This window comes from Denticeps clupeoides, unplaced genomic scaffold (genome assembly GCF_900700375.1).
Source record: "Denticeps clupeoides unplaced genomic scaffold, fDenClu1.1, whole genome shotgun sequence".
NCBI lineage: Eukaryota > Metazoa > Chordata > Actinopteri > Clupeiformes > Denticipitidae > Denticeps > Denticeps clupeoides.
This window is the reverse complement of record NW_021630089.1, coordinates 78472-101918: the sequence shown is the minus strand read 5'-3', so window position 1 is coordinate 101918 and position 23447 is coordinate 78472. Positions and strand designations below refer to the sequence as shown.

General features: G+C 40.6%; 1 non-coding gene and 5 pseudogenes across 1 annotated transcript; all 6 read right to left on the bottom strand.

The window, feature by feature from the left end:
* Nucleotides 1-21968: 21968 nt before the first annotated feature.
* LOC114783199 (uncharacterized) lies at nucleotides 21969-22087 on the bottom strand (annotated as a pseudogene).
* A 141-nt stretch (nucleotides 22088-22228) lies between these two features.
* On the bottom strand, nucleotides 22229-22347 carry LOC114783250 (uncharacterized; annotated as a pseudogene).
* A 141-nt stretch (nucleotides 22348-22488) lies between these two features.
* On the bottom strand, nucleotides 22489-22607 carry LOC114783229 (uncharacterized; annotated as a pseudogene).
* Nucleotides 22608-22750: 143 nt separating this feature from the next.
* On the bottom strand, nucleotides 22751-22868 carry LOC114783160 (uncharacterized; annotated as a pseudogene).
* A 143-nt stretch (nucleotides 22869-23011) lies between these two features.
* LOC114783155 (5S ribosomal RNA) lies at nucleotides 23012-23129 on the bottom strand. The gene has a single exon (XR_003748427.1). It is a non-coding gene; the product is annotated as a 5S ribosomal RNA (ribosomal RNA).
* A 145-nt stretch (nucleotides 23130-23274) lies between these two features.
* Nucleotides 23275-23393, bottom strand: LOC114783253 (uncharacterized; annotated as a pseudogene).
* Between the last annotated feature and the right edge of the window lie 54 nt (nucleotides 23394-23447).

The window sequence follows — 23447 nt, the reverse complement described above, 5'->3', positions numbered from 1 at the left end:
ACATTCTGGAGTATAGTCAAATTTGCATAATAAAAACAGAAGCAGCAAACTTTGTGAAAACCAGAATTTGTGTAATTCTCAAAACTTTTGGCACGACTGCCACTAACAAAGAATTCTTACAATTCCTTTAGTTCTTAGTTCCTTCCTTAGTTCTTTAGGACCTTCCTGTATTAAGGATGCATGATGTATTTATATCATTCAAGTCCAATCATGCACTAAGATAATGAAGAATTATGCTAAAGATATTGTAAGGCCTCCTTTCCAGATGCCAAAAATCCTGGATGAAAAACTAATCAAGAGGCAATATAAAAGCAGGTTAAGCCAAACAGAGAGGGAGATCATCACAGATGATGACATTGATGATGAAGTAGTGCAAAACCTTCATCTGGAAACCCTGAATATTGCAAAGATTGACAGTATATGGAAATACACGTCTCTAACCAAGCTAAGACTGAGCAACAATTTCATTGAGAAGATTGAAGGCTTAGACACTCTTGTAAATCTAAAAACATTAGATCTCTCACTAAATATGATTGAGGTAATCGAAGGACTTGACACTTTAATAAAACTGGAAGACTTAAATCTCCACAGCAATAAAATCTCTTTCATAAAGAACCTGGACAATCAGCAACATCTGAAGCTAATATCAGTGGGATTCAACTGTCTGGCTGATTTTGAGGCGACTATGGTCTACCTAAGACAATTTCAACATCTACAAAGCATCAGTATAGGTGGAAACCCCTTTTCTGAGGAAGATCTTGAGATTCGTGTTGTTGCCTACCTCCCACAGATACGGTACTTTGACTATAAAAGAATAAAGGAAGAAACACGACAGGCAGGATTAATAAAATACGAAGACAAGCTTGAAAAGATTGAAAGAAGAGAATACATATATCAGTTGATCCAAGATCTACTGTCAGATATCGATGCGACAATTCAAACCCATCGCGACGCCTTTGTTTACTTCCTGAAAGATGAGCACTTTTTCAACAGCATTCTGGTGCGCGATCGTGACGGTCGCATTTTACTCCACATCCCTGAGGTTTCCAAACTCTCAGAGTCGTACAAACAGCAGCTGGTGCCACTGTGCCATCAGCTCATTCAGGAGGGTCTGGAACATCACAAGGAGCAACAGCATGAGTTCAATGGCTACTACAACCTGTTCAATGAGGGTGTGGAAGAGCACCAGCTAGCAGCAGACCAGATAAAAAATGACTTTCAGGAAGACCGACTTCCCCAGATGACAGAAGAGATCCAAGAGATCACAGATATGAGCCGGCGGCTGGAGAAGCTCAGTAGTTTCAAAGAAGAAGTCCAAGAGATGAAAAACACTCTATTCATCATGGAAGTGGAGCTGGAAAATAAGCTGAAAAACTATGCCAAAGCTTTTGAGGAAAAAATGTCAAGCCTTGCTGACACATTTAAAACTTAGGCATAGACCATCTTCACACAGTTCAGGGAGCTAGAAGATGAAAATTACCAGCGTGTGATGGAGATTGTAACATAGTAGCTGGAAAAAGACCTGCCTGATCAGGTGAAAAGTCTGTTACAGAATGAAGGGATGGTTAAGGATGCTGCGGAAAACTCTCACGTCGTCCACCTCGAGAACCTCAACAGACAGGAGGAAGAGATGGAGACGCAAATACTCAACTGGAGGAGCACACTCATAAAATCCATTGAAGACAAGATATATAGACAGTACATGGAACACAACCTCCAAACGTTGAACTTCGACCAGCATGTCCATGATCAGCTGTACAGTTCCATTGACAGTGTTTGAGTTACATAAATGAAAAACTTGTTACAATGACAATAAAGGTCCAGAAAACAAACGGTTCAAACCAACTGAAAGCCCCTTCTGATTTTCACAGCTGATGATTTGTGGATATGTTCTCTGAAACAGGAGTCTGCAGTTGTTCTTGCTGCTGTCAATCAGCCCTTGATAGATATTCTGTTATAGCTCCATCACTCCGTCCTGTGTATAGTAAACTTGATTTATGAACGTTATCATTCTCCTCCTCTGGGCGTGTGCCAGTGTGGCAGTGAGTGGGTCCACCAAGGGAATCATTATCACTCTCCATGTGTATATTGAAGTCTGCAAATTCTTTCAGCAATTCTGTGATTGGTGCAGGTGGTCTGTAGTTGATGCCCACAGTAATAGGAGAAATATGCTGTATATGGAGGGGTGAACTCATTCATGGCTAGATATTTTGTAGTTCTAAGGCATGTTTAAGTAAGACCGATGAAATATGTTAAATAAACGTTAATAATGTCCTAAATGAATACTGTCTTAGATGAGATCTTACAAACAGGCATTGCCTTAACGTATACCACTCTCACGCATACCAAGAACGACCGATTTGGTCTGACCTGGAAGATAAGCAGGGTGGGGTCTGCTTAGTACATTTATAGTTAATGCATTTACCAGACGCCCATATCCAGAGCGATTTACAACGTGCTTCCATGTCACCATGGATGAAGTGGTCAGTTCTGGTTCACTAGGACCCCCAACTATGAATACAATCTTTTTCTTCACTCTGTTCTAGTTTCTATACAGAAGTCAGACAAGTAGAAGGTTACAAGTTCATCTAAATATTCTCTAAAGAGGAAGGTCTTGAGCTGCCGTGTGAAGGTGCTCAGTGACTGAGCTGGAAGTTCATTCCACCACCGAGGGGCCAAGACGGAGAAGAGTCTAGATGAGCGTCTTCCTTTTACCTTCAGAGATGGAGGGACCAGGCGAGCAGTACTGGAGGCTCGGAGTATACGAGGTGCAGTGTGAGGTGTAATAAGGGCTGTGAGGTAGGATGGTGCTACTCCATGTTTGGCTTTGTAGGCCAGCATCAGTATTTAGAACCTGATGCGTGCAGCTACTGGGAGCCGGTGGAGGGAACTTTTTTTTTTTGCACATTTCACCCTGCAGGGCCAGGTTCGAATCTCGCTTCAGACATTTTTCCCTTTGTATTTAGGAATAGATTTGTATGCACATGATGTCTTCAACTAAAACCAGCAATAATGGGCAAATGAACATTCATGAATTATACACTACTCAAAAAGTAAAGGAACTCCAAATAAGACATCCGAAATCTGCATAAATGAAATATAATCACACAAAAAACACAGTGGAAAAACACACTAAAGGATTATACAGCTTTAATGTAATGCCCTTTAATGTATTAAGGGTCAGCCTTGATTACAGAATGATTGACACAGACATACTTTTTTCGAGTATTTCCTTTTAATTTTTTGAGACGTTTTTGTCACAAAAACAAGGCTTAACAGCACAGTGTGTACCTGTACACAAAAATGAAGAGAAGCTCAAGGAGCATCACAACGTTAATGTGGGAGTGTAATATCATCCGAAGCTGCAAACCTCCACGGATGTCATCACTTGCATAAGAAGGACAAAACAAGAAACGAGAGGGCAGGCAGACCGGGTGGGAGATCAGGGAAGAAAATAATCTTCATGGGTTTTCAATGAGTAGAAAACAGAGTCAATGAGTCCAGGTAAAGACATTCAAACACTTCATTAGGTTTTCTTTGCCGGAACACTAGCTATTTAAAAGGATCTGGTTTCACATAGATTTTGAATTTTTTACATAAGCAAAATAATTTCTTCTTGTTTAGAATAACTGCACGACCTCAGTGCATAATAATCATCTATAGATTATTCAGTATCATTGGCAGTATATAACATCTTCGTCATAATATTTTCCTGCTTAATTCTTTCTTCTTTCATTTGTCTGATGAGCTCAAAAATTTTCTCTTTTAACTCTGGTTCAAGTTATTATGAGTTCTTTATCTCATCTTCTATTTCATCTAAATATTTTTCACCTATGTCGAAAAATGCTTGATCTGTAAGACCTATGTTTATTTTATAAACATGAAAAAAATCTGGATTATTGATTACCAATTTATTATCCGTGTCATAATTCACATCCGCAACGTCACACTTATACTGCGAAATCTTAGACCAATCAACTTCATGCATTATTTTATCTACGGTTTTCATGTACTCTTCATGACCCTTTGGAGCTGATTTTTTGGGTTCCTCATGTTGCTTCTCCTGCTAAAATTGCTTATCTTATTTTTCATATATCTTGGACTTCAGCATCATCTTATTTTTATAAGCTGATTCTAAATCAGGTTTTTATACAACACAATTATTTTTTATTATATTCATGTTTAATTTTATTGCAATTTTTAGAAATTAAACAATAACTATAATGTATATATAATTGTGGTTTAATTATTTAGTGTTAAAGAACTTAGTGAAAAAGAAACAGACATCCCATTAGGGGCAGTGGTGGCCTAGCGGTTAAGGAAGCGGCCCCATAATCAGAAGTTTGCTGAGGTGCCACTGAGTAAAGCATGGTCCTCACACACTGCTCCCCGGGCACCTGTCATGGTGCCCACTGTCACCAAAGGTGATGGTTAAATACAGAGGACAAATTTCACTGTGTGCACCAAGTGCTGTGCTGCTGTATATCACAATGACAATCATTTCACATTAAAAATGCCACTGGCACTGTCCAGCAGCTTTTTAAGTCTCCTTGTACCCTGCTGAAAATGATCATCACTGGATTTTTTGAATGCCATTCTATGCTTATGTGAAAGTGAAGTGATGAGTCTTACTTTGACCGAGGTGAAGAAGATTCAAGTCGAGTTGACACAACAATGACTGAGCAGCCCATCGGCAGCTCCGACATTCTTTTTGACCGTTCAACCGTGTAGTCCTGCTGTTTTTTAAGTCCTGGCAATCGCCAGAATAGCCTGCGGGCTAGTTTAAGTTTCTGTTTTGGTTATTAATAAATCCTTGTTCCTTGTATGTCCCGCCTCTGCGCTTCCTTCCCCCGTCAGCCCACCAATTTGACAAGCGCATGCTGTTGAAGACTTTTAATTCCGGCTCCAATGAGCCGGCATGTGGTTTTATGTTTAATGTTTTATGTGGTTTCTTAGGCAGTCCTTTCTTAACTCTTTAAATATGTTGTCTAAAAAATGTTCTTATTTTATTTTATTCTGTATTCTTTGTGTTCTTTATTTTTAATGAACTCTACGTCCATGTCTGTCCTGTTCCTGGTAATTTAACTTATTTTTATTTGAATGTACAGCACTTTGGTCAGCTCCTTTGTTGTGTTGAAGTGCTTTATAAATAATTATGGTATGGTATGTGGTTGGGTGTCTTATTGCGTGGACGTTCTTGTAAAACCTGCACAAATATTCCACACGAACATGAACAGAACATTTCTTTAAGAGCTCCTCGTTGGCCGCTTGTCCTGAGAAGAGATAAGTCCTTGCAGCTTTGCTCTAACTTAACCCTTTATTTTAGCTTAGTGGAGCCGAGTGGAAGACATCTGCTCACCTGCAGTCTATGTGAGGGATCTCATGTCTTTTCTCGCGAGACTTGGTTTACCCACAAATCCTTACATTCAAAATTAACTACAAATCACATATATTGTAAACATCGTGCAAAATTAATTTAAACAATAATCATAAACCATGCAACTGTAGCGGTTCTTCTTCTGCGTTGTGTAATTTTTGGATTTCTTTTCTGTGTCTAAGAGGACTAAACATTAACATACACATTTTAACATAAAGCAAGGTCGCGTCAGAACATCGCGTCACAAACCGCGTCTCTCTGCACCTCTCTCTACAATATACAGTATTAACGGAACATGAAAAAATATTCACAAAATAACACACATGCAAAATATTCCTAATATGTACGTAAATTAAAATAGAAGCAATAACTTTTTACACACAAACCCCACGCACCTCTCACAGCTCATGCCATGTGTCTAAGAGGACTAAACCGGGTCTCCAACCCACTAACCCAAGGGCACGGCCGCATCCAACCACTTTTCGGGGGTGATCAAAGTTTTAGAACCCACATAACTCTTTATAATAATCATAAATTGAACAAACAAAAATACAGAAACATATTTGACATAACCAGAAACATTAACACATTTTAACATTCTACAATTAAACAACCACCCGGATTATCATTATAATTCCCTTACCCACATCAGAATACAGGTAAACAAAATAAAAGTCTTTAGAAAATAAGAAATACATTTATAAATCTAGTGTAACCATTTAACTCCGGCACACAACCCATACTAATTCATATCATATAATCTTTCATTTCATAACTTGTTAACATTGTGAAAGGGACACCATCTACACACATATAGTTTTTACACTACACCGTGCCTCAGGGTTCAAAGGAGGAGTAGAAAAGGCTAGTTTAAATAGAACATTTATTAAACATGAATTAAGAACTCAGAGCTCGGCCCACCCACAAAACCAAAACGAAAATGTCCATCAATCCCGAAAAAAAGAAAATTAACGTGGTCCACTTAAAAAACAAAAGAAAATTGTACAACAAAAAACTCAAAAGCATCTACCCGGGTAGTATGATTTTTCCATAAAAAATGTATGGCGTGATCTCCCGTGCTTATCTGGATCTTGGAATGATCCACGTTGCCGACGAGAACTTTCTCTTGCACATGTTCACTTCCACGGCAGTTTTCTCCTGTGGCCGCCACTCTCCACTCAAAATGGTCTCAGTCAAAAAACAACCCGAAATAAACACTGTATTTGGTGTTACTTTACTTTACCTTAAAGATGTTAGAGTTATACGTCATTCCAACATTTATAAACTAGAGAAGAAAGACACAAAGCAGTTGAGTTCTTTTTACTTGCAAGGAGAGCGATCAGAGACGCGCATTACATCATGACTCCAACAGCTCTGCGGTCTCAGTCGCATCTTCTCTTTTTATTTAGTACAGGGAGGTACATTTACCATAGAATCCCACCATATAAACTTATAATTATCTTTTGCACGTAGGCTTGTTTCTTGGTAGACGCTCCATCACAAGGTCATGCTTCTTGCTTCTCAGCAGCTGCAGACCTCCTCTTATCAGGTCGTGGTCATTCTGTTCTGCAAACTGTCCTGCAAAACAGTCCTGCCCACCAGTTTCTCATCCAAGAGACTAATGATTCATATAGTTTGCGTATTCCAAATATTAATACAGTTTAATACATGTGAGATATATATATTAAAAAGGTAATTGCATGATAACTTATACACATTTTCCAACAAAAGAAAATAAAGTGCTAACATGCTGCTGATCTCGTTCACCTTCTCTCATTCTCTCCCCATCAGTTCTTCCCTCAGCCGCGCCACACTGCCCCCTGCTGGGTGGGCATCTCAACAATCATGAAATTAGGTTTCAACTCCAACAACAAGTAGTAAGGACAAAATCCACCTTTTCTCCATGTCTACTTTAAGTGGATTACACCCCCCCTTACCTGCATGCATCCTTGCATGTTGCACCCCACACTACTTCAGATGCTAGGGGTTCAAATGTTTGGGAGGAGGCCTGATCAAACCCTGCTAATATAGAGTGCATAACCATGACTAGGGGGTCCCTAAGGATGGATAGATTAGCCTTTTTGGAGAAGTTTTCTCTGACAGATCTTCTTAATGGCACCTCTGTCAGGGGCAATTTCCACGTTTTCTGACTCATTTTGTTCTTGCACATCTCCAGCCCCCTTTGTCTCCCATTTCTTGGATCACGATCCCTACTGAGATCCATGGTCGGAGAGTCAAGAAGATCCTGGGTGGCCATTTCGATCTTGTATGGCTCTGGCACAGGCGAGTAAAAAACCAGAACTGCCTCACTACCTCTGTCAACATTGATATTTACAGGCTTAAAAGTAGGGTTCAACGTAGACACTTCAAGGCCCACATTAGTTCCCTGATTGTCAAGGAGTTCACTATTGTCCTCAATATGCTCTCCAAGTTGAGGTGTTTCCTCTTGTCCTTGATGGTCACTAGCCAGCACATTTCCCCTAACTGTTGAATGCTGATCAAAAAGGGAATAACACTCGCTCTCATCTTCCACTTCAGACAGTTCTTCGTCGTCCTCAGCTCTCTCAGGTTTTGAGTGAGATGGTTTCTTGGGTCTTTGTTTGGACTTCAACTTGAGTTGAATATCTTTTACAGTGGAAGGAAGAAAACCACATGGCAAAAGCAGGTCTCTGTGTAGAACTCTTTCTGGTCCATCTGTGGAATCAGGGAAAACAACACAGACAGGGGAGTCTTGCAATTGTTTTACAAAAACGTATATGGTCTTACTCCAACAGTCAGCAACTTTGTGTTTTCCTCTGATGCTGGCGTTCTGTACAAAGACCTTGTCTCCTGCTGCCAGGGTGCACTCTCTCACTTTACTGTCGAATCTTTGTTTGTTCTGCAAAGCATTCTTCAAACTATGTTCAGTGGCTAATCGCTTTCTGTCAAATGCTCAGTCAATCTTTGGACATACTCCGAGTGAGATAGCTTACTGTTCCTCTCAGGGCCCAGTCCAAATGCTATGTCGATTGGGAGTCTCGGTTGGCGACCAAACATCAGCTGATATGGTGAAAATCCCATGGTGTCATTCTTTGTGCAGTTGTATGCATGAACAAGAGGTTGAACAAAATCTCTCCATCTTACTTTATCTCCTTTTTCTAGTGTTCCGTGCATCTCCAGAAGTGTTCTGTTGAGTCGCTCAACTGGGTTTTCACGTGGGTGGTAAGGTGTCGTCATTGTTTTCTTTATGCCAAGTAATGCACAAAGGTCTTTGATCAGTGCTGATTCAAAATCACGACCTTGATCGCTGTGAAATCTCTGTGGAAATCCATAGTGGATGAAAAAGTTTATTCCATAGAGCCTTTGCTACAGTTTTAGACTTTTGGTCGGAACTGCCACTGCATATTTGGTAAAATGATTTGTTATTACCAAGTTGTTCTTAGTGTCCTTTCCATCAGGTTCCAGAGAAAGGTAATTCATGCACACCGGCTCCAAGGGACAGCTGAAGACCTTCCTCTTTAAAGAATATTTAGATTTACCTGTAACTTTTCTTATTGTCGAACTTGTGTACAGAATCTACAACAGAGAAAGAAAACGGCAGCATTGTCTGGGATGGCTAGTTGCTACGTCACCGTGCCACTTGTGGGTCCAAACTAGTGCGGTGTACCGTGTTGTAAAAGCAGAATGATGTTGAAAAAGTGAAAAGAAGGTGGCTTAAGTTGATACAGTGAGTTGGATCTCAAATTATAATCAGTACAGCCTAATGTCATTACCTCACGTTAATGTTAGCACCAGGTTACCTATCTCTGTTTATAGAGACAGGTAGCAACGTAGCGCAACCAGATCGTACCGTAACAAACATTATTTGTTTGAATAATCCAGAATGTGCTAGTTCGAAATAGAAATGGAAATTTCTATAAAAGTGAACTAAAATGCCATGTACCTGTTATAATCTGCAATTGTTGCAGAATGAAATGGTAAAGTAAGTGAAATCACAAATACTACCCACCACCCGTGCCATATTTAATAAACCAATAACTTAGATAAACAGCAGTTTTACACGTGGGTTGTCAGAATATTGTGGAGATGTGCGCTCATGTAGTTGAGAGTTGCAAGTTGACATGTATAAATCTGACAATGGTATAAGGTGCAACAAATAGACCCAACAAGAAATATGATATATGCTGTGAATTTCTTGCCAACTAGAGCCACGGCGGGCAAATGATAAATGAAACCTACTGTCCTATCTTAAAACTTCGTAGCTACAGTTAATGTTGTCGTTAGCTGTGTGATCCTTTTGTTTTCTTGCCGGCTCATGGAAGTCTTTATCAGTTTAAATTTGCGATTGTAGATCTACTTTTATTACATTACTTTTCGTTCTTTTACTTTATGCCATATAGATTTAGGAGGGCAAGCATACTATAATACAGATTGAAACAAAAAAAAAAACACGTTGCGCCACGACAAGAAAAACATATCCATGATTTCAACTTGGGAATGCCCACTAGAAACGTCTACCGCACGCCCATATAATTATTTTCTTTTCTTTATTTAAATTGCTTAATTTTCTGTCAAATCCAGTTAGAAAATCCATGAACAAATGTATTGTCCTTAATGGAAAACAGTTTGCAAGCAAAACAGTACACACAGCCAGTTGAAGGGGAGTAAAGTAGCCACTGCCTAGTCACTGTTTGCCCATGTAGACAACAACTGAGTAAAGCATTTGTAAAGCTTCTACTGATACCCCCAATGTTTCTATCCCTGACTGAGGCAGGATACTTGGCACTTCTGTTTTGAAATGCAGCTAGCCCTCTACTATGAAGAATTGACTTGGCTGGGTCAGTAATGGTACTGCAGGGTCATTGACAGTTTCACACCAGGAGCTGGGGTCTGTGCCCTCCTCAATTGAAAACGGTACCTCAGGCAATGCAGCTGACTGGTCTAATTGTGGCCCTGACACACCTGCATCTTTCATTTGATTATCTTTCTGTTGCTGGTGGTCTGTGGTAGCCTGGCAGGGCTGGCATCCCTGTCCTGTACCTGACTGGGTCTGCAAGGGTTCATAGACACTGTCAGATAACAGTAATCCAGTGGTGAGCTCATCTTCATTGCTAGAACTCTGGTGACTGCTAACATTAGAAATACTCATCTCACTTTTATCCAGCGGCTTATCAAAAAAGTTTGATATTAAAGGAACGTCTTTTAGGAAAACTGCCTGCTTTGCCTCCTTCATTTGTTTTGCTTTTCTTTTTGAAGCACCACTTTTTTGTTTGGGATCCATGTTATTTATGGAAATTGTGTCTTTATAAGGTGATCTAGAATTACTCTTGCAATACTATAGCTGAAATATAAAAGAACAACAACCTTTTAAAAAGGCTGTGAGTTGCAAGGTAGCAACTGCTACTTAGACTAGCCTTTAAAAAGGCCTGGATCCTTGGTGTACTGTTATTACAACTAAGAAATATAATACAGTATAAAATAATATGCTAGGACATTCAGCCTGTTATAAGACTAGAAAATCATATACTTCTGGTAATGAATAGTACAGAATATAATATGCCATATATAATATAGTATAATATAATTACAAATAATATATTATAAAATGATATAGAATAAGAGAGAGGGGTTTAGAGAGAGAGAGAGAGGTGGAAAGAGAGAGTGAGAGAAAGTCAAGGAGATAGAGGGACAGAGATGCAATATAAAGGTAATGAGCCTTTAAAAAGGCTTTTGGTTTTTAATCTTGTGATAACAAAGAAGTATAGAAGACTGTATAGAGAGTGTAAAGCAAGTTCTCAAGCTGAACTGTCTGAATGAGGAGTTTTGATTCTGTTGGATTTTGAAAAGTGCTCACAACACCTGATTGGCTGACTGGAGGAAATGTAACAATTTTGCAACAGTCTGAGTGAGAGTGTGTGTGTGTGTGTGTGTGTGTGTGTGTGTGTGTGTGTGTGTGTGTGTGTGGGGGGGGGGGGGGGTAGCAACTGTCTACTACAGCATGCTGTCTGCTGATCTAGCATCGAATGAGATAACCATCAGACAGAAGTCAGAAAATATTAGAACTTGTCCAGTTTTAATCAACAATGCAAACTGATCATGCAGTTTGAGTGTCATACAATTCATGCTCTAAATCAAAGCACTTTGCTAATCATCCCATTTCTATTCAGCAGCCTGGTTATTACCATGGGAAAAGAGAGGTCTCTCCCCATGATTTACGCATTGCAAGTTCTCCAATGTGAAAAAAACTGTTTGCACCCCAAGGGCCCCTGGGCAGCAGCCCTGCTGGCCCGGTCCGTAATCCGTCCCTGTGTCTCTGTTCTCCTCTGTTTTTCATCCCTGTATGTTTTAGGGCTGTTTCTTAAGAAAGACCTCGAATAACCCCTCCTTGCCAAGGCTCTAAACAGTGTTCTTGTCCCCCTGGCGTGAGCATATTCTATCAAATCTAATCAATTGTGATTTAGTGATGCCCTTGAATGTGTGTCTGGGATGGAAGCTGGACTTAAAAAGGAGTTGGTGAGTGTCTGTTTCTTTGAAATACACTTTGGTATCCAGAGTCCCGGTTCCAAAAAAATCTGGACCTTTAAATGTGGTAGTATCTAAAAAATTAACCCTTTCTTTGTCCGTAGTGTGTTTGATCGTGGTGTCTGTTAAGAATGGAGATAAAATCATTAAAGTTTCTACTGAGTCACTCCAAACCCCCCAGATGTCATCTAAAAATCTAAAATAATGTAAGGGTTTAATTGGACAGGAGGCCAAAAGCGATTCTTCCCATGCCGCCATGTAAATATTGGCATAGGAGGGAGCAAACCTCTTGCCTATAGCTGTACCTCTGACCTGTAGGTAATATTGGCCATCAAATTCAAAATCATTTTTTCTAAAATTGATGTCTAATAGTTTGAGAATATGATCATCCGGTCTGTTGGGGTCTGGATATTTTTGTAAGAATGCACTGAAGAATGCACTGAATGCAGTCCTGCCTCCGTCTCAATATTTGTGTAAAGGCTGTCTATATCTATTGTAAATAAGAAGGCCTCTAGGGGAATCCTAGTTTGTATAATAATATTTATAAAATCATAAGTGTCATTAATGTAGCTGGGGTGTTTATTGGAGATTGGATTCAGATGGTACTCAATGAATTCTGCTATCCTGTATGTATTGCTCTCACAGTCAGAAACTATAGGACGGCCCGGTGGGATCCTGTGTGGCACGCTCCATGTAGCTGGTTCCTTGTGGATTTTGGGAAGCAAATAAAATTGGCGAGGTCTAGATCCAATTGTTTCATGTAAATATCTCCTTTGTTTATTATTAATAAAATTCTCTATCACCAGGTCTGCAATGATATTTTTTATTATCAGAACCGTGTCAGGGAAAATAGGTTTTTCTAGTCTCTGATACTGTTCCGTTTTGGAGAGCTGTCTGTTTACCTCCCACACATATTGTTCTCTGTCCGTAATTACCACCACAGAGCCCTTATCTGCTGGTTTAATCGCTATTTCCTTGTTTCTTTTCAGATCCTGCAATGCCCTCTCCTGGTCCTTTGTGATGTTCCACTTTGGGTTCATATGTTTGCATGGTCTTGATATGTTGTCTGGTGCCTGATGATATTGGAGGTTGTAGTGGAAAAGTCCAATTTTCCAAGGTCCCTAATTGAACCCTCACCACCCGTGGAGTCTGCTTTGTGGTGGGAGGAGGTGTGTGTATTTGTACCACACTTGGTTGGATTGTTTCCTGCTGTCCTGGTGTTTCTTGTGTGTCGATGTTAGTGGGGAGGTCTTGTGTTTGCTCTATAATGGTGTTCTTCAGTTCATGATCTTCTTCCACCACATAAGACTGTAATGCAGTTTTTCTCCTCTTTATTGGGCGTTCCCTCTGTGGCAAGATGGAGAACGGTGGAGTAAAAACCTGTTGCAGTGTAGGGAAATTTTCTTCATTTAATTCTAGGTTGGTCTCCACCTGCATCTGTTTTTGTGTTTGGGGAGGGGGCTGATGTATAGTGTCACCTGTCTCGTTTGTCAGGGTCACTATGTATGCTTTAACCAAATCCAGTGTGTTTTGTGTAACTACTCTGGTCTGCTCAAAAGGACTTCACACTTCGTACTGATATCCATTGACGTTTATTTCTCTAATACAGGTTATGAAATGCTGATGGAACACTGTGAAAACTAAAATAAACAAGTTCAATATTTCAAATTAACATTCATCACAAAATAAACACAAATTGCACATTCCAGATGTAACAAGGCAACAACAGCTTCATAAAATAATATTTACCGTGTGCGCCTGTTTGACCAGTAGTAGAATGAACGTTCGTTTCTTTATCGTTCCTCTCTCGTATTTCTCTGACTTCTCGACTTCTCTCATAACTTTTCTCTCCCGCTGCTCCCACATACACTTCTGGGTGTATCACGTAACTCGTACAGGTATAACATTCTCTAAAGCACAGGTAATTTTACAAACAAACACTTTTAATTATGATGCTATGTTACTCATTGCATTAAATGATTGACTTCCTTCTATGATCCATTATAGCGCCAGCTACACCAAATTACCTTTGATACAATGAAGATGCTACACGTAACTCTTCATGCAATACATCAATGGGTAATTTCCAAATAAACAACTTCTTCAAACCACACACATTCAGAAATAAGGTTAGCGAGATATTCCCTTTTCCATCTGCTCCAAAACTGTTCTGATAGATATTGGACTCTTCTCCAGCGTTTTGTTGCATACAGATCTTCTTGAATGAACCTCCCAGGTGGGTGCAGTGGTACAGAGCCTTTCATGGTGATCTGATGGTTCGTTGTTAAGGGCTCTAAACTTGAAGGATCACTGATGCTATTAACAGTGAGCGGGCGACTGTTTACAATGTACATGGCTTCATAAAGAAAGGTCCTTAAAGATGCATCATCCAGCCTTCCAGCACTTTGCGCAATAACTTTACTCTTGACTTGGAGTTATTTGCGTTCTAATATTGTCATATAGTTCTTTCAGTTCGGAATCAAGCATTTCAACATCTTCCATCATGCTACATAAATCCTTTTCTGGACATGCTGCCTTTAATCTTGTGCGAATTGTTACGTTTGCTGTTAGTGAATAACCACGCGGACTCTCGACACGCTGTCTGCTTCTTTTCTCTTTATTTCAGTATACCCAGAATACCTTACAGCAACACCCAGAACCTGGAACACACGCAAAACGTACACTGCCCATGTGCATATGTAACATCCCCCCCCCCCCCCCCCCCCCCCCCAGGAGGAACACCAACAACACAATATAACTAGGCGACCGGGGTCGACTACCCGGAATGCCAGCATAGCCATGTGGGTTATTCTGCCATGTGACAGGCTATGTCCTAACTACGTGGTGTGCTATTCTGTCACATAGTCCTTGAGGTAAGCCGGTCTACAGCGGACACGGACAGGGCGTGGTGAAACTGTGCTCCCCCGGCCTCCAGCCTCCACTGGACAGTTCCCTGTATCACCGGGTAGGTCCTCCACTAGGTCCAAGTCACTAGCCATGGAGTAAGGGTCTACGGGGGTGGGCGGTGACATCTTCTTGAGCCGGCTCGCATACCACTTCGTACCATCAGCCAGGCGGAAAGTACCAAGCCCAGCCGCCCTGTAATCTGCACTGGCTCAGACCAAAAGGAAAGGAGCTTGTTGTCCCGGTGAGGTCGACGAACTCTGACCCAATCATGGACTGCCAGACAGGAAGGTGTCACCTTACATCGGCGATCAAAAGACTGCTTCATCTGGCGCTGAGAAGTCGAAACCCTGTGGCGCAGGGCTGCTGCAGTAAGCGGAGCAGGCTGCGGCCGCAGCCGGTCTAATGGAAGCTGTAATGGAAGCACTTTTAATTATGATGCTATGTTACTCATTGCATTAAATGATTGTGCAATAATTAATCCAAATTAACAATTTCCATGATCCATTATAGCGCCAGCTACATTTTGGTGGAGCCTTTTCCCCAGGACCCGCCTGGCCCATCTAAACCCTGTTTTGAATAGGTCCTCCTACTCCACTGGTATGTCCGTTCTAATTTGTTGTAGTAGCCCCTCTATCACATCCTCATAATGGTTTGAGTATCAGTTGTGCGGTGTGTTCCCACTGTTTTGCGTTACCCTGGATTAGTTGGAGTACGGTGTCATTTGGGGTGGCTGGTTTTATTGCTTCTGAGATTAATTGTGTGAGTTTGGAAATGGTTACTGGCATTTTGTCAGAATCTGAAATGTTCTGCAGGTGGTGTTTGGCACGAATTAGATTGTGGATGTTCTTGACCAGTGGCCTGTATCTGGTCTCCAAATTCCCAGCATGTTTTGTGTTTCCCCTTGTCCCAGTGTTTGGATTGCCATCATGGGGCGCTAAAAACCGTGCAGTGGGTGCCGTATTATTGCGCAGGGATCTGCTGAGACACTGCAGGTGGCGGGAACGTGGAAACACGGCGCGTGGACCGTTTCCCCACCGGGGATTAGGTTCAGACAGAACTGCGTAGATGTGAGGACGGAATGAAAAATCGTTTGGGCAGTGATGGCCGTGTTGTGTGTCCCAGCGCATCTCTGCGTGGCACGGAGGAGACCAGAAAGATCTTCCTCGCTTCACTCTCAACCAGCTAGACATGTTGTTCTGCACAAAATACAGTAAACAGTCGAGCGGCGAGACAAAAAAATGTAGAAAACAAAAATATTAATTGAAAATAAAATGCAAACCAGCGCGCGACGTTTCTGTGCATTAAGCACCTTTTTCAGGTGAAAGGCTTGCAAAAAATGAGAAGAGAAAAAGAGAAATAAACCGTGAGAAAGAAATAAAAGTTGGTTTTTAGAAAAACCTTTTGTTTTACAAGTGAACCAACAAGGTTTCGGCGATGTGCTCAGCTCTGTGTCTGGCAGCGGAGTGAGGTCCACACTGCAGGGGCTAGTGAACGCTCCAAGCTCCGCCCCCCGAAACTAAGGAAGTCTTCTTGACCGACAAGGGTGCACCAAAATCAGACACTTTTTGAGAGCCCGGCCTCTCTGGTTCTCAAAAAAGTCGAGGTAGTCTAGAGGGGTATGGGTCGGATTTTGAGAAACGCACTAAACATGTCATTTTTTCCACTTATTCACCTAAGTTGGAATTGTAAAATGCTACAAAAAATTACAAAGTCCAAGAAAAAAACAAAATTCAGAAGTAAAAAAAAAATTAAAAAAAGAGAAAAAAAAAAACGAAAAGTCAGAAGTGAAAAGGTGAAAAAAAATTACAAAGTCAAAAAAAAAAGTTTTTTCAGTTTTTCCACTTTTTTACTTCTGACTTATTTTTTTATTTTTTTTTTTAAATCACTTTTGTCAGTTTTTCCACTTTTTCAATTCTGACTTATGTTTTTTTTTTACATTGTCTTTTTTTCCACTTTTTCACTTCTTACAAATGTTTTTTGTTGGACTTTGTCATGTTTTCCCCTTTTTCACTTCTTACTTATGTTTTTTTGGAGGGGATTTTGTCATTTTCTCCACTTTTTCACTTCTGACTTTTTTTTTTTTTTAACTTTGTCATTTTTTTCCACCTTTCCTCTTCTGACAAAGTAAAAAAAGAAACATAATTCAGAAGTAAAAATTAAAAAAATGACAAAAAAAACAAAAGTCAGAAGTGAAAAGGTTAAAAAAATTACAAAGTCCAAAAAAAAAACAACATGTCAGTTTTTCCACTTTTTTACTTTTAATTTTTGTTGTTTTTTAAATTAGTTTTGTCAGCTTGTTTTTTTTTGGACTTTTTTTCCACTTTTCAACTTCTGACTAAAGTTTTTTTTCTGGACTATCATTTTTTCCACTTATTCACCTAAGTTGGAGTTGTTAAATGTTCAAAAATGTAAAAAAAAGACAAAGTAAAAAAACAAAAAAAAAAGCCAGAAGTGAAAAAAGTAAAAAAAAAAGACAAAAAAAAAAACAAAAGTCAGAAGCGAAAAAGCGAAGAAAAATGACAGTCCAGAAAAAAAACTTTAGGTTTTGTCAGTTTTTTCACTTTTTTTCTTCTGACTTTTGTTGTTTTTTAAATCAGTTTTGTCTGTTTTTTTTCCCTTTTTCACTTCTGTTATTTGTTCTTTTTTAACTTTGTCATTTTTCCACTTATTTAACTAAGTTGGAATTGTAAAATGCTCAAAAATGTACAAAGTAAAAAAAAAAAAAACAACAACAACAACATTTATTTTTTATATAGCCCAAAATCACATACAGTATGTCTCAATGGGCTTTGACAGGCCCTACAGTTCACACCCCCCACACTTGACCGTTCTGCACACAAGGAAAAACTCCACACAAAAAAACTCTAGGAGAGAAAAAAAGAAAGGAAGAAACCTTGGGAAGGAGTGATACAGAAAGGGACCCCCTTCCAGGGTAGAGTGAGCCTGCAAATGGTGTCAGTGCAGGGTTGGGGATGATATAATAATAAGTCCTACAGTTGTAGGGTTGGAGAAGTCCAGGATGTAGTCAGTGTCATGGTCTAGATTACGTGTCCATAATGATGTTACTGGTCCATTTGAAGATCCCTGAAGCTGTAGTTGTAACGGTGGTGGTGGCTGTGGTGACCCTCTGGTTTGTTTCATGGTATGTCCTTGTTTAGCAGTTGTCAGGAACCTGGATTTATTTGCTGGTCTCTTCACTGGGGTCTGCCAGTAGTCTGGGTGCTTGATTCCGTGTCTCGGAGAAAAACAAACAGAAGCAGCGGCAGACGGTTGCACTGTACAACCGATACTGAAATATGTGGTTATGGTGGTATATTGGTGCAACAGTGGCCCGGTACCCTAAATAGGACAGCCTAACTAGGGTGAATTTAACTTTGTCTGTGTCTAACAGGGGAACTCTGCGATAAACTGGACTTTATAATTGACACTGCGTCAAAGTGAAGTGAAATGAGGGTCTAGGACTTTAGCAAAAAGACAGAGAAAACAGATAGGTTTTGAGATTGGATTTAAATACTGAGACTGTGTCTGAGTCCCGGACACTGACAGGCAAGCTATTCCACAACTGCGGAGCTCTATAGGAGAATGATCTGCTCCCAGCTGTGACCTTCTGCACTTTTGGTACCAGTAGTGACCCCGCACCCATTGATCGAAGGGGGCGTGGTGGTTCGTAAAGAACCAAAAGTTCACTCAGGTACTGTGGGGTGAGACCATTTAGAGCTTTATTGGTCAAAAGTAGGATTTTGTAGTCAATCCTAAATTTGATGGGTAACCAGTGCAGTGATTGTAAGACTGGGGTGATGTGGTCAAATTTCCTGGTTCTGGTTAGAACTCTGGCTGCAGCATTCTGTACTAGCTGGAGTTTACTCATGCACCTATGTTACGTCCACAAAACAGGTCCAGGCAGTCTAAGTCTTATCTTCTGGTCCAATTCCTTCACTTCACCAACAACATTCTTCTCTCACACCAACAGTCTATCTTCACCAACAACGTCCTCCTCTTCACCAACATCCCTCTTCTTCACCAACATCCCTCCTCTTGTCCCAAAGCAGCCGCCATTTTGAATCCTCTTCCTGATTACAGCCCACCAAGCATGGCAGGAAGTGGGAGGAGTCCAATCATGGGCTGATGAGGAGCCACCCTGCAACATTACAGAGACAGAAAGAGAGAGAGACACACACAAACACAACAGAAAACACCCATAGTCTGCCACGGGATGTCACACCTACTAGAGCATCCAGACTTGCAGTAATCTAACCTTGATGTAATAAATGCATGGACCAACTTTTCTGCATCATGCATTGAAATGATATTTCTTATTTTTGCAATATTTCTATGGTGAAAGAATGCTATCCTAGTGACATTGTCTACGTGCGAATTGAATGAGAGACCTGCATCAATGATGACACCTAGATCCTTCACTTCAATACTCGGTGAGATAGAAAGGCTATCCAGGGTTATTGTGTAGTCAGCCAACTTATGCCCTGATCAGAGGCCAACAGCAGGTCATTAACCACTTTAACCAGCGCTGTCTCAGTGCTATGATGAGGTCTAAATCCTGATTGATATACTTCATGGATATTGTTACAGTCTAGGTATGCGCTCAGCTGCTGGGCTACGACTTTTTCTAAGATTTTTGATATAAACGGAAGGTTGGATATTGGTCTATAATTTGAAAGCTGACTGCGATCAAGATCAGGCTTTTTAATCAGGAGTCTAATGACTGCTACCTTGAACGAACTTGGTACGTGGCCGGTGCTAAGCGACGAGTTAACAATTTTGAGGATGGAATTTATAATATTGGGTGCTATTTGCTTAAGGAACCTTGTTGGAATCGAATCCAAAGCGCAAGTACATTGTTTTGACAACAAGATTAATTTGATTAATTCATGTTCTTTAATAAGGTTGAATCGTTCTAATCAGTGGTCGTCTATTAGAAGATTATTTTCCATGGAAATATCGGCGGAGCTATTTGTTGTGCGTTTAATCTTCTCTCTATTTGCGACAATTTTAGTATTAAGGAAATTAATTAAATCATCGCTACTATGATGATATTGAGTGGTAGTATCCATTTCTGTCTTATTCCTGGTTAGTTTGGCTATAGTTTTAAACAGGAATCCGGGATTATTTTGGTTTTTGTCTATTAGCGAGGAGAGATACGTTGATCGAGCCGCGCTAAGAGCCTTCTTATAGTTAAGTAGGCTCTCCTTCCAAGCTATTCGGAATACATTTAATTTACTTCGATGCCATTTGCGTTCTAATTTCCGGGCGGTCTTCTTAAGCGAGCGCGTGTGATCATTATACCAAGGAATTACGTTTTTATCTCTTACTTTCTTCCTTTTGAGGGGAGCGACTATATCTAACTTACTACGCAGTGTTAATTCTAGACATTTGGTCGCTTGGTCGAGTTCAGCGGGGTCTGACGGTGAGTTTATCAGCGTTGATAAATCTGGCAAGGTATTAATAAACCTCTGTGCCGTACTTGATGTAATTGTCCATTTGTCTCTATAACGAGGGTGATTGAGTTTGTTGTGTCTGAGACATATTTTAAAAGCGATGAGGAAATGATCTGAGATCATTTCAGATTGCGGAAGAGTAACTATATCTTCTATATTTAAACCGAAGGTCAACACAAGATCGAGTGTGTGACCACCTTCGTGAGTAGGTCCTGTTACATGTTGGTTAACTCCAACTGAGTCTAATAAAGACAGGAATGCTGTTCTTAGTGAGTCTTCTAATTTATCACAGTGGATGTTAAAGTCGGCGATATTTAGGGCTTTATCCACAGATACAACTAAGTTGGAGACAAAATCTGTAAATTCACTAAGAAGCTCAGAACAAGGTCCAGGGGGTCTATAAATAATAATACATGGAATGAATTTAGGATTTTTATTTTGTGAGACTACATGAGTTATATTGGTATGCAGAATCTCAAAAGAGTTAAATCCTTGTCCGGGTTTATGAGTAATACTGAGTTTATCCTTATAAATTACTGCAACACCACCTCCTCTTCCAGTTAAGCAAGGTTGGTGTACATAGCTATATCCAGGAGGACTAGACTCATTCAATGCTACAAATTCGTTTTGTTTTAACCAAGTTTCGGTCAGGCACAGTACATCAAACCCCTGATCTGTAATCATTTCATTGACAATGAGCGTTTTAGGTGTGAGAGATCTAACATTTAATAATCCTATTCTTATATCGGGGGTGCTGGTGGTACGTTCAGAAGGAATGATAGTAACGGGTAGTAAGTTGCTGAAACAGACACCCCGTCCAGCCCGTGGAACAGACACAGTGTCAGCATATTTATGAGTTTTATTATTAACGTTTCTTGTAGAATCTCTTGTTTTAATAGAGCGAGGTACAGACACAGTGTCAATATAATACACGCTGGGTGGCGACTCTATGCAAATGGCAGACACTCGGTTTAGCCGGTCTGTCTGCTGCCTGGTCTTGGCTCTGGCGAGTCAGTTTTGTTTTTTGATTCTAAGACCATGAACCAAATTTTTAGACAACTGAGTGCTGCCCGCCCAGTTGGGGTGGATGCCGTCTCGCCCCAAAAGACCAGGCTTCCCCCTAAATATTGGCCAGTTATTAATAAAGCCCACTTTATTTTTTGGACACCACTCCGACAACCAGCGATTTATGTCGAGGAGCAGCTACAGGTCTCGTCGCTACGCCGAAACTGCGGTAATGGGCCAGAGCAGATTACTTTATCCGACATCGTTTTAGCCAGTTCAAGCATCTCTATAAAATTATCTTTAGTTATTTCCAACTGGCGTAGCTGGACGTTGTTAGCGCCGACGTGAATCGCTATACTGGAGTACCTGCAGTTATTTTTTGCCAGCGATTTTAAATTTGCGCAGATGTCGGGCACTCTGGCTCCAGGAAAACACAGGGTTTTATTCGCTGGTGCCGGTATCCTCACGTTTCTAACCATAGAGTCGCCAATGACTAGAGTCGGTGGACTGTAGGACCCAGCGGATGCCTCGCTGAGGGGGGAGAAGCAGTTCTGAACGTGAACCGGTGATTGGTGCCCAGGTGGTGGGGGAGCTTGGCGGCTCGCCACGGAAGCTCGTTTGCGTGATTTACGCCGAGCCGTTACCTGGCAGGCGCCAGGACTTCCTGTTTATCTCCTGTCCTAACCAATCCTCACTCTTCCTCGCAGTCACCTGACTCGCTCACCTGACAACATCACATGGTATTCCCAGGCAGTCTCCCATCCAAGTACTAACCAGGCCCAAGCCTTCTTAGCTTCCGAGATCAGACGAGACCGGGCGTTCTTCGGCTGGTATGGACGTAAGCAATCTCTGCTTGAAAATCTTGGACTTTAAACAAAAAGCTTGAAAACATATCACAGAGTAAAAATGACTCTTAACTTACTTAAGAAAGAAATGAACAAAGCGATGCAAAAAACTTCATTTTAAAAAGTTTTTCAATAGTTAAAGCTTACAGCACCTGGTATTACCAGGCAGTCTCCCATCCAGGTAATAACCAGGCCCAAGCCTCCTTAGCTTCGGAGATCAGACGAGAAGGGGCGTTCTTCGGCTGGTATGGCTGTAAGCAATCTCTGCTTGAAAATCTTAGACTTTAAACAAAAAGCTTGAAAACATATCACAGAGTAAAAATGACTCTTAACTTACTTAAGAAAGAAATGAACAAAGCGATGCAAAAAACTTCATTTTAAAAAGTTTTTCAATAGTTAAAGCTTACAGCACCTGGTATTACCAGGCAGTCTCCCATCCAGGTAATAACCAGGCCCAAGCCTTCTTAGCTTCGGAGATCAGACGAGAACGGGCGTTCTTCGGCTGGTATGGCCGTAAGCAATCTCTGCTTGAAAATCTTGGACTTTAAACAAATAAGGCTTGAAAACATATCACAGAGTGAAAATACCTCTTAACTTACTTTAGAAAAAAAGTAACAAAGCGATGCAAAAAACTTTATTTTAAAAAGGTTTTCAACAGTTAAAGCTTACAGCACCTGGTATTCTAGGCAGTCTCCCATCCAAGTACTAACCAGGCCCAAGCCTTCTTAGCTTCCGAGATCAGACGAGACCGGGCGTTATTGGGCTGGTATGGCCGTAAGCAATCTCTGCTTGAAAATCTTGGACTTTAAACAACCTAGGCTTGAAAACATATCACAGAGTGAAAATACCTCTTAACTTACTTTAGAAAAAAACTCACAAAGCGATGCAAAAAACTTTATTTTAAAAAGGTTTTCAACAGTTAAAGCTTACAGCACCTGGTATTCCAGGCAGTCTCCCATCCAAGTACTAACCAGGCCCAAGCCTTCTTAGCGTCCGAGATCAGACGAGACCGGGCGTTGTTAGGCTGGTATGGCCGTAAGCAAACCCGGCTGAAAAAACTTGGACTTTAAACAAATAAGGCTTGAAAACATATCACAGAGTGAAAATACCTCTTAACTTACTTTAGAAAAAAAACTAACAAAGCGATGCAAAAAACTTTTATTTTAAAAAGGTTTTATACAGTTAAAGCATACAGCACCTGGTATTCCTAGGCAGTCTCCCATCCAAGTACTAACCAGGCCCAAGCCTTCTTAGCTTCAGAGATCAGGCGAGACAGGGTGATGTTCGTCTGGTTTGGCCGTAAGCAACCTCTGCTTGAAAATCTTTGACTTTAAGCAAATAAGACTTGAAAAAATATCA